Below are 18,006 nucleotides of genomic sequence, written 5' to 3'. Positions count from 1 at the left end.
TTTTGAGAATATTTTAAAGAGAAGTTATGAATAAATATTAGATCCTGAGACCATTCATTGCTCTGGGGCTAATTCTGGCTCCTGATTCTGTGAATCACACAAATGCCTGCTTGCCCAGGCCACTCCACTGGCTTCTGTGGTGCCTCTTTTCATGCTGCACCAGAACAAGCCCTGGCAGTTCAGAGACCCCAGAAAAGTCTTTGTTCACATTTTAATGCACCATGTGAGGTCTCAGATCCTTACTTGCCTTTGACAGGATGGATGGCACATGGTGATATTAACAGATGCAGTTATCTTGCTGCAGTTTGTAGATGAAAGTTCAAGAGGTGCACCAAAGGACTGGCCCAGCTATAAGTGGGTACCCAGTAATTTGGGATGCGGATGTAGTACTAGTCATGTTTTTTTTCTCTTGGTGGGATCAGCTATGGTTGTTTGTTTGTCTTACTCCAATGCACCATCCTCTGTGCAGAGACAGAAGGTTGGAGTTAAAAAGGCAAAACTGAGTTTTTTTTTGTCAAGAATAATCTTACAGTTGTCTCCCATCTACAAGGTCCCAGATCTGTCCCTTAGGCTTAGGCTTCAGTCCCAGGCCTTCCCCAGGGCTACTCTATCAGTGGAAGCCTCAGAGAGAAAATTTCCACATGGCTTTTGGGCAGCAGAGTCTCATTTTCTCTCCTCTTTTTTTTTTTGGGGGGGGGAAACCCCAAACGTCTCACACAATAATTCAGCTGCTGTGAGATTTCCTTGGATATTCATTATTTCTGGCTTTGTATGAGGGTTTGAGCCTAAAAAATCAGGTTGCCAGTTTCCCCAGGCCATGCAGGTCTGCATGGGGAAGCTGGATGTCCTCCTCCCAGTGCAAGTGGCATGTTCCCCCCATGCCCTCCACAGCCTGCAGAGTCCCCAGGGGCCCAGAGACAACCTTACAAGCAGCAGAGTGTGGCTTATCTGACTGCCTGTTGTGTACAAGAAAGTAAAGCAGCTGGTGTAGTTTAGCATGATTAACTTTGCTAGAAATGATTTCCAGTCTTCAAAGTTTGGTCTTTGGAGCTGTTACAGGCTCTGTGCAAGCCTTTTCCCTGTGTTAAGCAGGGGAGCCACCTCAGCCAGCTCTCTGGGGTGTAGTGGCTCTCTTAAGGTTGGAAGTATGTGTAGGTATCTATTCATCCACCTTTGGTCTATATCCTCTCTTTAAATGGTGCTTACTGGCTTTGTTTCAGATCTTACATATGTTTTAAAATATACCTGTATTTATCCTTGTTTTAAACTCCATTTCCACATCTCAAATTAACAGTTACTTAAAAATTTCAGACCACTCCTGCCCCATGAGAGCTGTCTAAGCAGTGGGCTACAGTCTCACTTTTTATGCTTTCCTAATCCATCCCACAGAAACATGGCTTCTCTGCTGCATGGTGGCATGGCTTCAGCACAAGAGTTGGAAAAATTCCTCTTCAACACCCTATGGCTTAATGTTTATGTGCTCTCCTCTCTGAGACAGTGTTAGGTTTGTCCTCATGCAGGCTGAGGAGGGAAATGAAGTCATGTCTCCTCTGTCACAGATGACTGTCCTACCTCCTTGGCTATTCTAGAAAGGCAAAGGAATGCAAAGCCAGCACACCGTGGTCTTTAAAGTACAGCCAGGGTGTCTCCTGTGATTTTTACAGCATGAATTTGTTGGTGAACATGAGGCATGCTGCAAGAACACTTAGTTCTCTACTTGCCTCTTCCTTAGTGCCTTGCTCCTGACTGGTTTGAGGGGTGAGTGAGGCAGCTAGCTGCTCTGACTTGACGGTCAGAAAATAACCCGCATGCAGAATGCCAAGTCCCTATGGAGTATCTGTGCCTACAGGATCAGCTAGCAGCCCAGCACCATGGTTTCTGGGACCCAACTTTAAATTTTGGGCCTTCAAGTTCTATGTATGTCCTGCTTTATCTGCTTACCTCCCCTACTGGCCAAAACCATGAGTGCCACTTGCTAGTGGAAACAGGTTTGGAGTCATCTGCAAATATTTTCATGTTGTTTGGTTTCAGGAGAATTGGGGAAACTAAACATTATATTCTCGTTGTAAATCAGCACTTGGGTTTAAAAGAAGCATTGACTTCCAGGATAGTTTTCTGAAGATCTTTCAGCTCATCTGTCTTGTTTTTGCATTACAGTAGAGGAAGTGCGTCCACATGCTCACAAATCAAATCAGAGATGGTAACAGCTTATGCCATTCCAAGTCTGTCACGATATCTAGCCATACACCATATTATTCCTTCCTCTTTTTATAAACTGCACCCCCAAACACAAAATTTTTGTATAGTCCTCAGTTTCAAAAGGGTAATGCTGTGTTTCCCCAGAACTATTATTCAAGACACATAAAATTCTTTGGGGAAACTAATCCAACAAACAGTGTTGTCTTGAGATGTACATACAGAGTCTACTGTTATTTATATTACATGACAAATTAAGCCAAGTGAAATAATAGTCGTTAACCAAACACCTTCAGTTCTGCAACCTAGCATAATATGCATAACAGCAAATCTCAAAAAAGTTCCTATCTTGGGCTGTTTTTTGTATTTAAAAGCATGCATATGAAAGGAATCAATTAATGTGCTTCTATCTCATCAGTTTCTGATAATTAATATGAGCTCTAAGGGCTTTATGGATTGCTGGTTTGATAATTCACTAGCAGCTGAAGTAATAGAGGTTATGATGGAAAGATGGCCTCATAGCTGCCTTGCGGAGTGCACTAAATGATTGAACCCAAAGAATAATAGGGATGGAAATTGCTGTGTTCATTCATGGATAATATATGACAGGAGTAAGGCAAGCAGCAAGTTAGCAGATGACTCAGCCAAGCATCTATGACTGAACAAAGTGTGATTCTAACCTTCTGTCATTGAAAATATATTTAATGGAAACATTATCATTCTGATATATTGCTTGCTAAGATAAGACATGTTTATAGTACAGTTTCCCTGTGATGCTACTATAGGACTAGATTTTGGCACACTTGCTCTTGCTGAATTGTGCTTCACCCCAAAATAAATCTACTCCTCCTGGAGCAAGAGACTATTCAAAAAGAGCAAGTGAGCCAGAAGCTGGTCCAAAGTTGGCTGGAGCCAAATATCACCAGATAAATATAAAGGATCCTATTAATTTTTAATACGGAGAGAGGAAGATATCTATAAACACTGAGAACCACATGTAAGGCTATTCCTTTGTTACAACTTTTTCATCCTAAAACTAGACCACTGGACAACATAATTTATTTTTTTAATTAACAAATATGAACGGCCACATGCCTCAGATGCAGATCAAAGAAGCGGGATGCTGAAGGCATGGATTAAAGTTAGCTGCCTTTTCCCTGCGTCTGGGAGAGCTCAGTTTGTAACACTTTTATTGATAGGAGCACTCAGGTGTTCAGCAGTGAAACAGAGCACAAAGTCTGGAGTGTTGTATTAAAGTGAAACTTGCTGAAGGGAGGGGAAGGAGGATAAAAATGGAGCAAGATAATCTCTAGAGCACATTATACATGTATGCTGGTCAGGGATGGCTTGCAGCAATTCTGCAGTACTGTGCAGCAGGACCCTGCCAACAGAATTCATGCTGAAAACATATGTTCTTCTGCTCAAACCAGCTTTCACTACATCTGGAAACCAAGAGTCAGAGGGGGAGGGAAAAAATAAGGCAGCAGCATATGTAATTCTCTTCTAAGAGAAACCATTCATTTGTTCATGAAAGAAATCTTTTTCCTTGTATCACCAGCAAAAATCCTCACAAAGTTCTGGAATGGATATTTAAAAGCTGTGCTAGGAAAGCAAAAAAAAAGGTAGGGGGAGGGAATGTAGGTAATGGCAGACATTTATGACTTTTTCTGAAGTAAAGTCATGTCTTGATATCAAGAGCAATCTTATTTAGCAAAAAGTGGAAAACTTGAGAAAAACATTGTTTAAAATGACTGCAAGACTTGTAAAAAACCCAAAATAACTCTGTTTTGCTGTCAAAAGCCTGGGAAACACAAAACAGATGTTTCACCCAGCCTCACTTACTCAGCCAGATCTCTCCTTGCTATGCAGGCAGCTGTACCACATGTCTTTTCTGAGAAAGAAATAGTGCTTTCCTTTGGCACTTCTGCGTCATTCTCACTGACCAGCCGGACACTGTCGTCAGATGAGGACAAGTTCTGTCATCCTTCCCACTGCCTAAGTCTGCAGAATGTCCCCAGGACTGAGCAGCTCCGTGCTTTGAAAATAAAAGCATTAGGTACAAATTTCAGCAAGCCGTGGTTCCTCAGGCAATCAACAGGGCCACTGAAGTCAGAAAACACTACTCACTGTAATGGGTGGTGGCAGCAGAGCTCTCGGTTTGCACCCTGAACAATGCATACATTATTAGAGCTAATGGCAGCTACATGTACAAGTAATAATATAGCCTTGAGACTGCAGCTTGGGAATGCCACAAGAGCAGATTGTTTTATTTTTGTTCATGGGAGAAAGTACGGTGAGTAACAGGAAAATCGGTTGAGCAGAGGCTGAACTCTCCCTGCTTAAGCAGGGAGGGGTGAGATCCAGGACTTCTGTCTCAAACTGACATTTTGGGGCATTTTAAGACATTATGTTGACCTCTGGATCCTCCATTTAGCTGCTGCCTCACCCTGGAAGCACGTGATGCCTCTAGCTCAGCATTTTGGGATGTTCAGCGCACTGGCTGGGTGATGGGGACACAAACCTGCGTAGGCAGAGGCGGATGTTTCATCCTGGATTCATCCTCTCCTCTCCTGAGTCCTCTAACAAGCAGTTACTGGTGGTGGGGCTTCCCATCCCTATCTTCCACGTGAAAGAGCTGGTTTAAGCATTTTGCTCTTGGCAAGTTGTGTCTGTGAATCCTCAGTGCTCTTCAGCATCTGGGATTTAGCATCCACTCTCTCCGGGGATACTTCCTTGGAAAAACGCATGGTTACTTTGTGTAGGCAGATCGCTGACTCGCACCTAGACATCTGTGGGTCCCATTCCTGGACATGAAGCTCGGCCTGGGAGGGAAGTCCAGAATCTGACCCTAAAAATCTACTGAGTGAGGCTGTGGCTCTAGCCTGAGGTTACTGTTTTAATGTTGCATTTCCATCATGCAGCTTCCTTTGCTGGATAACTGATGGTTGCATTTCAGTTGACCAAGTATAACATTATTATTTTGAAACTGAGATGGAAATCTTAATATATAATCAAGAAAATTGTATTGTCACCACAACAAAGAAGAGGCTGATTATCTAAAATGATCTGAATATTAATACAATTTATAAATCATTCTGGAAAGACAGACGTGGGGAAGAGAGACGCTATTGCTTTACATACCCTTGGCTCCTAAATTCACTATGACGTAGAGGGAGTTAGACCTCTGCCAGTCTCTTAGAAATGACTAAGGATGAAAAGAAGGAGGCTAACCACCTTGCAGTGGAAGGGGAGGCTTCTAGAGCGGATCAGATTAACGAGACACTCTTATAAGCTTTTATTAACAGAATCACACTAAGCAAGATTTGGGAATAGTGAGGGATTTTAACTCTACAAAAGGGAAATAATATAGCAAAGCCCAGACTGTTCAGCCACTCCTTGGAAGACAATATTTTATAAGGAAGATGAAACAGTAAAATCTTTTTCTGGTTTTGATCCTAACCGACAGGGAAGGACGGGTTGAGAATATAAAGGTAAAAAGCAATTTGTGTGAGAGTGAACATGAAATGACAAAGTTTATGTTCTTCATAAAGAGAATAAAAAAAAATGAAATGCAAGAAGGCAAACTTCAGTAACTGCAAAGAATTGATAGGCAAAGTCTCGTGGAAGGCACTTTAAGGAAAAGATGAAACAAGCTGGCAGCTTCTCAAAGAATCAGGGGAAGAAATCAGCTATAGAAAGATATAAATTTAGCAAAATCATGAGCTCTTCATTGGTCTCAAACTCAAGAGGAAATGTAGGAAGTAAACAGTAGGTGAGATTACTAAAGGTGGGTATAAAAGAATAACTCAAGCATGTAAGAACGGAGGCATCAAGGACAAGAAGAAATCACTCTACAAGTACATTTCTAGTAAGGAAAAGACTTGTGGAGAGGGAAATATTACAGATGAAGGTCAAAGTGTTTAATGCTTTTTTTTCATCTATCGTCCCTATAGCAGTGATCAGGTGGTTAACATCATTAATTCCAAGGACAAAAGACCGTAATAGGAAAAGGACAAGCCAGAGAGGAATTAGGTAGGCTCGCATTTTCAATTGGCTGAGCTTCTTCGTCTCATACAAGGATATCTCTGGCCTGTCAGCAGTTATCACTGAGGCCTTGCTGGGAGCAGCTGGGGTACCAGGAGTCTGGAAAAGGTCTGGGGAAAGGAAGGGGCAATAAAAAAACAGAGAAAGCAGAGTCAGAGGATCACAGAGCCATCAGCTTAAATGCAGTCTCTGGAAAATTCTTCACAAATAAACAAACAAACTTCTTGGGAGGAACTGGAAGGTGAAAAGGTTAGCATCCAGCTCGGATCTACCAAGTACAAATCATTTGACATGAGGGGAGAAGCAGCGGATAGCAGCTATCTTTGCTTTAATCAGGTTTTGACAGCTGCGCACGGCTCACAATCCCATAAGCTAGCAGTACAGTCTATAGGCTGTTTGCAAGCTGTTCTGGTACCTGCACCCACAGAGCAGTTGGCAAAGGTTTGCTCTCAAAGTGAAAGGATGCTTTGGACAGGATTATGCAGGATGCTAGAGCCAGTTTTGCCCAATGCTATCACTAACTATCTGGACGATGGGAAAGGAGACGTGCTAGATAAATTAGCAGATGATACTGCTGGGAGGAGCTGCAAGTACATTGCAGGATCGCATTAGAATTCAAAGTGCCCTTGGGAAACCAGTGAAATGGCCTGGAAAACACACAGGATTAATTTCCACGGTGAAAATGCAAGTTGCCACACTTTGACAGGATTGATCACAATTCTGAGGTTGGTGAGAACAAAATTAAGTTGCAAATCTGTGTCATGAAAAAGGCAAACATTGTGTGGGGTGTATAAAAAGCAGTGTCACAGAGAGACATTTGGAGAAATACTATCTGTTCCTCAGCATAGATACAGCTGTAATTTGAGATGTATGTGGGCAAATTTGAGAATGTCCAAAGGAAAGCAACAAGAGGTCTAAAAAGGCATGACCTTGGAGGAAATAGTGAAGGAATTAGCTTGGTGTGGTCTCAAGAAAAATAGATGGGGAGGGGGGGATGGTAACAGCCTTTTAGTACATAAAGGCTGCTGTGAAGAGGAAAGGCATAACCTGCCCTCTGCATCTACAGGGGATAGGTCAAGAAGCAGTGGAGTTCAACTGCCGCAGAGGAAGTGTATAAAAATTTTCTGAGGCATTAGGGAAAACTTTCTAATGGTACAATTAGGGAAGCACTAGAATAGATTGCCTGGGGAAGTAGTGGAGTCTCCATCACTGGCAGTCTCAACATCTGTCAGGAAAAACACACATATAACCAAAGTGGCTGGGGGCCAGGGAAGTGACTACATGATGTCCTGAAGTCACTTCCAGACCTGTTTTTCTCTGGTCCTAATCATTCAAGAGTCTCCCTTCCTGACAATGCTATGTACTTTTGTTTTGAACCATTTGACTTGCTGTTTGATTACTATCCTGATTTCTTTGCAGTCCTATATATTAAACTGTGTGCTTGCGGATAACTCCTAGCTTATCTGAAAAAGGGGTAATGTTTCACTTAGAGTTCCTCCAGCGAACATTAGGGTTGTATCTGCAGTCATCTTGTATCTCTGTGTTTTCAGAAGTTTAAATTTAGGCACTCTTCAGGGCAGCCCCAGACCCTAAACCCAGTGGTATGAGAGAGGAGAGGGGCTGGTACTTAAACCATACGGAGGAGCAAGAAGCAGAGTGACAGGTTGGCAAGGTGCTGTGTGCCACATGGGAGAAGAGGCAGGCTGAGCTCTTGCGACCTTCCTCCCCCTCCCCTGAAAGACAGAAGTCTCTGATTTCCCACTCACAAGGGGGAACGGGAGAATCAAGACACAGACCCGTCTTCCCTCCCTAGTCCACCTCGAGGCCAATGCTCAGAGCTGCCGCTCAGAGCAAGCAGTGGTTACCTGGCAGTGACCTGAGCACAGCCTGAGTCACTGCCAGGTGACACTGCCTGCTCGGAGAGATCACTGAGATGCTTAGGGTTGGATCTGCATCCTGCTTGGTTCCCCAGACCTGGGAAAATAGTACTGAATCTGTCAAACCAAAAACAAAGTGGGGGAGTAGGGAAAAGGTAAAGAAGGATTCTTTGTATTGACCCCTTGATTTGTAGGATTCCAAGTTTGGATTGCTCGACTTTCCCAGTATCCCCATGAGACATACCAAACAGCAACAACATTCACAGAAATAATCAGCTTTTAAAGTGCTTAGAAAATACCTGACCCTTAAACAGAAAAGAGAGCTGTTAAGTGGACCATTTACCTTAATGTCATATTTTCAGCTGAGATGAAAGTACTCTGCAAGGTGGATAGGGTCAAAAAACTGTCTCCATCAGTATTCCTCTCCTGTGATGTGGAGCGAGCATGCCAGTTCTCAGATCTTCCCTAGAAACCTCAGCACTGGGCTTGACTCGTGCTTCATCTGGTTTTGGCTCGTGACACTGACACCCCTGCAGTCAGAGACAGCAGAGAGAAGGACTTGGGATGTGTTGTCCAAACAGCCAATTTTCAAGCTTGCATATAAAGGGAGGAAGGAGATATGTTCACATATATGTGGAGGAAGTATAGATCAGACATCTATGGAGAGTCAGGGGCTCTGCAAAGCCCATAAACCTGGGGGGGAAGAGAACGGGTGGCTGACAATGACCCCCCCAACTGTTGTTAAACTGATCAGCTCTCCTAGGATTTTACTTTTCCACCATGTATCCATCCTCCTTTCATGCCAGCTGACCCAGTCTGCCCTCAACCAATTCACACGGTAGCTCCAAACTCCTCATTCTTTATTCCTCATTCGTCTTTTCCCTAATGGCCTCTGCTCACAGCAAGCAATCAGAGTTGCCAGCTCACTGAAGGAAAAACTTGAGCTTTCTGAATTTCATGGAGTCCTCAGAACACAAAACTCCAAAATAACTCCATCTGCCTCCTCAGGCACATGTGTCTCTCTTGGTTGAGAGAGACGGTGATAAATTACATTTATATGCAAGAAAAAATCACTGTTCATGGTTGGCTCTGAACTTGCTTGGGTCAGTGGCGTACAACTCCTACTCCAGCAGAGCTTTAATTTGTTTAATAGATGAGTGAATCCACCTTTTAATATCTCCATCCTTGGAGATATTCAAAAGCCATCTGGACACAGTCCTGGGAAACTGGCTCTAGGTGGCCCTGCTTGAGCAGGGAGGCTGGACCAGATGACCTCCAGAGGTCCCTGCCAACCTCAACCATTCTGTGATTCTGCGTGATTCTGTTACTCTTAATCCCTGAGCCTGCATTGCCTGAAATAACCGGTTTCTTTCTTGACTAGTGTTTCAAGTGTCACCCTCCAACCTTGCGCATCAGACAGGGCAAACAGTTGACTGCAAACCCCAGTAAAATCGTGCAGCGCCCAAACCAGGTTTTGCTTGGTTCTCCCATAGAGGTTACTACATGGAACCACTTATTCAAATCTCCCCAAATGCTGAACACTAGCCCTGCTGCACACCTCTGTGAGGCACACCCAATTTCAGGATAAGCAAACTTGTTTCAGGAAGTTTAGAGCATTTAGAAGAGCAGACCTTTAAACTGCAGAAGGTTTTCAGACTTGGTGACAGTGGAGCTGCCAGTCGTGCTGCCGTCCCATATATGCAGCTATGCATTACAAAGGCAAGGGGCAGTAACACAGAAAATGATGTCTGCGCCTTACTTGAAACCTGCTGTTCTCCTGGTGGCATCAATGCTGTTATTTAGGTCACATTTTAAAAAGGACAAATTAGGCCTCAGCAGAATTGGATCCTTTCACTCTGTAGCCAGATTCTGTTCTCATTCTGGAATAAATAGATGGCTATGGCTTCAGTTTGTTGAAGAGAAGAGAGTTACACTCGCAGCACTTGAGTGTATTGCAGTGGAAAGCAGGATTTGATCTTTTAATAGAAAAAATAATCAAAAGTCTTCACACTTTTCTCAAGCTTCATTAGAAGAAAAAACCATGAGCAAGAGTAATAATTTCATTTTTTTTCTCATTTCACTGAAAATAAAGTCTGCCCCCAAAGCTCTCTACCAGGTTACGTTGATTCCTCAGTAAACAAAAACTTTCATTTGCGCTGAGGTCTTTTTGGTACCATTAGAAGGAATCTATTGCAGAATTCAGCCTAATAGCACAAAACACTTCCAGTGGTAGACTTCCCCAGGGAGAGGAGTTTGTTAGAAACTTGACCAGCCAATATATAACCGAAGTTACGTCAAATTCTATCTATATAATATCAGTTAGTGGTAGTATACAAATACAGCTACCCCTTTTTTCCCTGCTTTTGTTGTTTTCTTCATCTGTGTGGTTTAATCGCAGTTTTAAGGAGCTTTATGTCCCTTCCTTTTTCTTGGTGCATTCAGCTGTATAGCTTTACTTGCGAGAATAAACAATATAACACACCCCATGCAGCTGAAATCATTGTCCGGCTCCTGTCACAGAAGGTCTGTGTTCCTCACCTTTGTGTTCCTCATAATACTGTCAGGAAATTCTGCAATAAACACTAGCCGTGGGGGCAGGTTTTCAAACATTATGTCTTGAAGGTGATTTTTCTTAAACAGCCCTTGCATGAGCTCAGGGTAAATCCTAATGATGCTGGTAAAAAAACTATCAAGCAAGTATGAAACCCTTGTGATTTGGTGGACTATTTAGACACATGGCTAATATGAGACCCTCCTGCGAGAGCAGCCCATTTCCATGGGTTGACCTTATCCTCCATCACCTTGCCCACCGCCTGCCTGATGCCTCTCCCCTTTCTCCACCTCCAATTTGTCTGGAGTCATCAGTGACACCAACTGCCTTTTCACCAGCAAACGTGAGCAATATGAACAACTTCTTCCATAGCTTAGGTACTGCTCAAAAGCATGGCTTGTTTCCCAGAAAAGCAAGAAAGTACCTTTTCCCTTAGGTTTTTCTGTTAAATCTATGGAAAAGAAAGTCAGCTGACTGACCAGATTTTGTGGCTGTGCTTCTTCCCTTGCCCAAGAGCAGCAGTGGGAGATTTTGGAGCTGTCTTCTTCTCAGGTGATATTTGCAGGTATGCCCTTGCACCCATACGGCAGTAAAGAACATTATTTGTTACAAAATATAAGTTAATGGCACTACCTAAGGCAGCTAAAGGGAATTGTCCAATAAAACGTTTGTGATTTTTTGTTAGCAAATAGCAGGTCACCAAACCTTGAATCTACCTGTAGGAAAAAGTCGGTTTTGCTGAGTCTCATTTGAGCAATGGCTTTAAGCAACAGCAACAGCAAGCAACTGCTCACATCCCATCTTTTAAAAACAAAATGGGTTGTGATTTTAAGATGACCCCCTGATTTCAAAAGGGCAGTTATTTTATACTCTTAAAGGAGTTTAAAAACAGAAATATTTAAGACAGAACCAAAATGTTCTGAAATTATTAAAATAAAACTTTTTTATGAGGATAGCCAGAAATTTGGTTTGGCCAATTGGTTTTCAGTAAATATTTGAGATTTTTAAATATTTGTGGCTTGGGTTTAAAAGGGACAAAAAAGCTTATAGATGACATATGCATGAAGATGAAAGAGAAAATGAACAAGGAGATGTTGATATGTGCTTGTTTCAGTATTTGCTGTTACCCCAGTGTGAATTGAGGAGAAGTATAGGATAACTTATCCTTAGAGGCCTGTATAAGAGATATATGAAAACCCTATTGATTTTCAGTATGCATTGTGTCTATCACTCACAAAATCCTTTCTTTTTAATGGCAGCATACATTTTAATGCTAGAGCTTCCTTCGGTGGACTCCAGTTAGATATCTCCTCTTAATCACTCTAAGGTATTTACATGGGGATTTTTTCTTAACCTTGCAATGAAGGAATTTACTTGCCTTTAGGAAATGTACCTTGGAACACTTTGATTTTTCACAGTAACAAGCCTTTTTTTTCACTCAGTCTGGATCTGTGTCCTATGAGTGGGCTCTAGCAAGTTTGAGAGCAGATAGCTACTTTTCTAACATGTCAGCAGCATATGTACATGTCAATCCACATTACACAGGAAATAAGCTAACATCATCATTTTAGTGAAAAGTTCCTGTTATTTTCGGTTTCCATATTAACAGGAAAAATAAGACTCCTTGGGAAGTTTACGGCCTGAAGAGTGACAAATACTTACAATGCACACAGACATGGTTCCCAAATAGTCTCTACTGCAGTACAGCTCTCCAACCCACATGGCTTGCATCAGGCACTGGAGGCTGGGGCTTAGTGCTTGGTACAGGGAGGGAAAAATGACTGGAAATAAAAGGGATGAAAGCCTTTCCAAGCAGTCTGCTGAGTGGAAACCTCTGCCTTCTACTGAGGAAGAGTTTCCAAGTGGATGTCACCCAAGAATGATTTCTTCCCTGGCGAGGTCTGTACCCCCGTTTCAAGGCGCAAGCGGTGCCCATGCCTGCTAACAGCTGTCCCTTCGCCTGGCTCCATCTGGAAACCCTCTGGAGCCTACTCCTCTGCTCCTGCCATGCTCAGCAGCTCCTCGCTTGCTTCGGCACGGCACGGCGGTGGCGGCGCCTCATCCCACCTACTCACAAGCTCATCTAAAACATATCTGCGCGACATCATCTCCGCCCCGGTTTGCAGTGCAGGAGCTTGCTCACCGCCTTCAGCCACCACTGAGTAGCAAAACATTATCAAAGTAACGTGGAGGAGGTCAGCTGGTATAGGGATGGCTCTGTCAGCCATGCACATGAGTGAACTGCACTCCCAGGCAGTGCTTTAGAAAAGCAAAGAGCCATTCCTCCGAATACATTTATGCTATTCCTGTCAAATCAGAAGTTTCTTCCAAAAATAACAGGCCGGTGACATTGTGTCTCAAACGCATGAAAACTGAAAGTCAGCTGCTAGAAAGAAACCCTGTTGCCTTCCACAGCACACATGGCCAAAATGAAGACAGATCAGTGTAAACAGAGGTAGCCCATCTGACAACTCATCTTACATTAGGCAGTACAGGGTATGATGCATGGCTGAAAAATACTCTGAGTGACCTATATGGGGTTTCAGCACATAACATCGGTTTAGCTGTTCACAGAAAGGGGGAGAGCAGCAAGCGGCTGCATTTATGCAAACGCCAGGGTATACCTGACGTTTCAAGTTTCTGGGTGGCCCTGAAGCTTTTCAGGAGGGCTTTCCTGGAGGTCTGTCATCATATGAAATTATCAAAAGCCTAGTTCATGTAAAGGAGGATTCTGCTGAAAGAGCTGGTGATTTTTTCCCTTGCTGTTCCTCGGGACTGGCCGGCTGCTCCCAGAGCTGTAATGAAGGTGTTTAACTCCAAGTGTTGAACGGCCACTTAGAACATACTATATATTCTCTGGCTTATATTAAAGCACATATGTATTGTCAGTTTATATTTATGTATTTCATAACATAAGTGCATGTGTTTCATTACAGTGTGAAGTGTAATTTCAAAATATTAAGGATGTGGAAATGCACCCAGCATGGGACATGACCCTGCAGGCATGCCATGACAGCGTAGGACTTCATCTCCCGAGCCTGGGAAACCCGCAGGTACCAGTGAGCAGGAGTGAGGGACAGGTGTCCCCATCAGGAAAAAGGCACTGTCACTCCCTGGACCTGTCAGAGGAAACACTGCCGAGGCCTCCAGAGTCTGCAGAGTCTTCACTTACCGTCCTTTTCCTGCACTTCAAAGAGTAATTATATTTACGAAATAAGGGCTTTTTCTTTCTCTCTGTTTTTCTCCAAAACTGCTTAGCTGCGCTCTGTTTCTGGCTCACATTTTAAATGTGCTTTGGCAGCAAGAAGAGCCTCAGCTTCTTTAATTTATTACTTCTGTTTATGGAATATGGATATTGGGCCAACTTTACTTCTTACACTAAGTGAATCAGTGCAAATGCAATCACTTTTGGACATCCACTGTATAAAATAAGCATATTTAGATGATCAAATAAGTATTCCCATATGCATGTTGGCTGGTATTTTGTGCTGGTATAGCGTTCTTGTTTTTCTTATGTGGTGTCCTTTGTCTTTTTTCCTTCCCTTTTTGACTGTGTTTGGTCAGTCACTTAGGGAAAAAAATTGCTTGTACCTTAAAAGAAATACTGTCTATTCAGCATATGGCATTTATAGATCTTCAGAAATTCTTTTGGGAGGCATGCTTCAGATTAGTGGTCTTTCTCCTTCAGGGATGGTTTTAATTTGTTAGCACTCTGGATCTGTAGTCTTGAGGTAGCTCCTTTTTCAGTCAATAAAATGGTTAGTGAAATGAGGGTAAAATATTATAATTGTGTTCTTCAAATCAGATTTTTATGTGGGGTTTTTTCCTCCTGGTATGTAAATCTGTCATTCGGAAAGGATTTTTTCCTGTTTTCTTTTAATCTTCGGTGCATGTGCCAAGAATGGTGATTTTAACCATGAATTACCACAGTGACTCAAAGCCAAACTGCTGGGAGGCCGCTACTCTGGGATGAAAAGGGAGCCAAAAGCAGCCCGGCTTTGACTCCAGCATTTCCAACCGAAGTCTGCCACCCTGTCTACAGCTCTCACCTCTGCTCACAGCACATCCCCTCCCCGGTACCACATGCACAACCCAGGGCTCAAAGCACCAAGCCACCCATAAGGAAAGCCAGACAGATTAGTAAAGACAAAGACGTACTCGAACCGCACCGGCTGCCAGCTTCCTGCAAAGCAACAGCTCTGTTGTAGCCAATGCGGCTTGTCCATTTATCCATCTTTACTCATCACTGATGTATGGCCAAAGCCCTTAGCCATGACGCTTCGGAGTGAAAGGACGTACCAATGCCACGCAATCCCGGGCCAACAGCAGCCAGCCGTGGCAACACCGTCATGGAAACAGCTGAAGATGGAGCCAACAAAAGGCCTCTAATCTGCCATGTCTACACATTAAAGTCTTTGTCCAGCAGAAACTTTTGAAAACAGCATTGTCTGTATGGAGCGAATGAGAAGGGCACGCAGGGTGACACCGTGATTTATTGCAGTAACCAGGAAAGCAGGTGTCTTCAGGATCTCGGGACTCATCTAGTCCATCCCAGTCCCAAGACAGGATCAGTTATACGTCACCAGTCGGGCAGATGTTTGTATAGCCTGACCCTAACATCCCTCTTGTCACAGGGATTTCACACCCCCCCAGCTAGTCTTTTCTGGGACTCCAACCTCCTTCCTAGGAAAAAGCTTTTCCCAACACCTAACCTAAAGCATTGCTATATTTTCAGCCCATTGTTGCTTTTCCCCTCGCCCATGGACATGAAGAACAGATTATTCTCTTTGTTCTGCAGCAGCTTTTTACACACTACAACTATGTTTTCCCATCAGTCTTCCCTTGCCTTATGCTGAAATATGTGAGCATGGCCAACAGTTGCCTTTCTTAGCCTGTTTACTATGGGCTTGACCTCTATGTGAAGATCCGTCTACATGGTCAGTTCCTCAACAGAGAGACAGTATGCAACTTGTGGGACAAACCATACCAACAGGACAGAAGATGTGGATGACCAAAGAGGCCACTGAAAGGCAGTCTAAGATGCCTTAGGTGTGCAACAGGCCAGAACTCTTTCTGTCATAGTCTTTGTGTCTATGTGTGTGCCTGCACCGTTTGGGGCTGGTTTTTTAGGTTTTACAAATGGTTAATTCATTTCTGTTGCACTAAAAAGTCTGCAAATGGATATGCACTTGTTTCTCTTCTCTAAAGTATTCATATAAATAAAACTGAGAATAATATTTTGCATCAGGCACTAGATTCAGTGGTAAATTGCTTTGTAACTTGACCATTATGATTTGGAAATGAACAAATTACTTAGCAAGCGTCCAAGGCCCGCTGGGGATGGGTGGCAGAAAACCAGCTGCAGAGAAACCACAGAGGAGGAAGATGCTTGTCCCTATCAGCACCTCCCCACAGGTAATCAGGAATGCATTCCAGGGCTGGGGCTTGTGATTTGGGTGTCCCAGTTACTGCTTGGAGCATCTGGGTCCACTGCAAGAGGATGATTTGCAGATATCTGATGTTTCACATGAGCAAAGTCAAAAGCACCATGCCGAGTAAATTATAAACATGCCTAAAAACACAATGATGAACAAAAGCAAACACACAAACTCCAACAGCTTCCTTTCTCTTGAAAACCTATATGGATCACGAGCTCCTTATGAAAGCAAAGTTATGATTTGGTAACAGAAAAAAGGCTTCTGTTTGAAGTTAAAACAATTATTAGCTTTATTATTTAAAAAAAAAAAAAAAGAAAAAAATGGAGAGAGGTGCAATTGAGTAGCATTTCATAACATATAGGAAGTTTCCCCATTACACTTGACAGGAACAGAATAGGCTGGAATCAAAGGGCTATGTTAACAACTCAGCATATCTCCCTCTTTGGAACTAGTATTAGTCTATCATATCACTAAAAAATAATAAATCTTTGTAAAAGGCAGCTGTTGCTTTCATAGTCCGGCAGCAAACCCCGTCTGGTACTATTGGAAAAGTAAAAAAGGCAACATACTCTAAATTACATTGTTAAAACACCTACAGCCTGGTTCATTTTCATATGCTATCCATATGTAAGCCCTTAGCAATAGACAGCCACTTAAAAACTCTCTTGTTCTCGGTGTGTGTGTGTGAGAAAGAATGAGCGAGAGACGGTGAACATGGAGCCCTGTGTTTTTATTCTGACGTTTTCAAGTGGAAAATATTGCAAAACCTAACTGGTGTGAAAATGATTAAACTGGATAAATAAATGAATAAATATAATAGCAAGTTTTCACATATAAAAATTACTGAAAAGTTTTTAGTTTTATCAACCCCCTTCCACACCCACCAGAGCATATGGCCCTCTGTTTGTGCAAATCAGCAGTCTTTGCTTAAAGTGGATGTTTCTATTAACACTGTGACTAATTACTGAAAACAAACATGTGTAAGTATGATCTCTGCTAACTGCCTCTGTCAACCCATCTTTTTCTTCTTGTTATTCATTTGAAGGGATTAAGATTGCTCACAAAAGTACAGTAGACCTCCATTTAGCCCGATAACTGGCATGAATAAACAAAGCCCATCAACCACAATTGACGTCAGGCTTCAAGAAGTGGTTTTTATATTAGTTTATAAAAAAAAAACCAAACATAAAAAGTGAAAAAGTTTTAGAGAGCCTTAAAACACCTAACGTAAAGAGCTTTAACAGTGGACATAAAGGGCTGCTTCACAAATGGGTATTGAGAGCACAGCTAGACAAACTGCAGTGCATGAGCTCAGATGGGTGGCAGACATTTTGCGCTGAGGGTAACCAGCGTTGTCTCAGTATGCAAGTCTGGACATACGTGTACGCAGAAGGGGCATCCAGAGGAACTTTAATGTCAGTCTTTCTTGTGGTTTTCTCCTATCCAGAAATAAAAACAAAAAAAGATTCCAAGCATCCATTTGGTCTTTGTAAGATACAAAGATGAAAAGATGCAAGCAGATTTTTCTTCCAAGTGTCCTACAAAAGCTGGATTTATCCGCTGCCACACCAGCATCACAGAGCGGGACACAGCAGGCTGCACGACTCCTTGTCTTGTTGCCTACTTGGGAGTGGCGGAGACAGGAGAGACCCCAGCTCTCCAAAGGAGCTTTATGGTACAAACCATCTTTATGGTACAGCTTGAATGCATGTGCTCTTCACAGCCCCCATTTCTGGGCTGGCTGTGGCCCTGGAGAAATTGTTGGGCTCTCAGCTGCTGTGGCCAGTGGTGAAACCAGGTCTCAGTGCACTTTTCTTTCTCATACACACACTGACTGCCCCTAGAGGACCCAGCTCTATGGGGGGGAGATAGAAGTAGTAAACGCCTTTACACAGCCACG

The sequence above is a fragment of the Pygoscelis adeliae genome, unplaced genomic scaffold (genome assembly GCF_000699105.1).
Source record: "Pygoscelis adeliae isolate BGI_AS28 unplaced genomic scaffold, ASM69910v1 Scaffold145, whole genome shotgun sequence".
In the NCBI taxonomy this organism is placed as follows: Eukaryota; Metazoa; Chordata; class Aves; order Sphenisciformes; family Spheniscidae; genus Pygoscelis; species Pygoscelis adeliae.
This window is presented reverse-complemented; position numbering follows the sequence as displayed.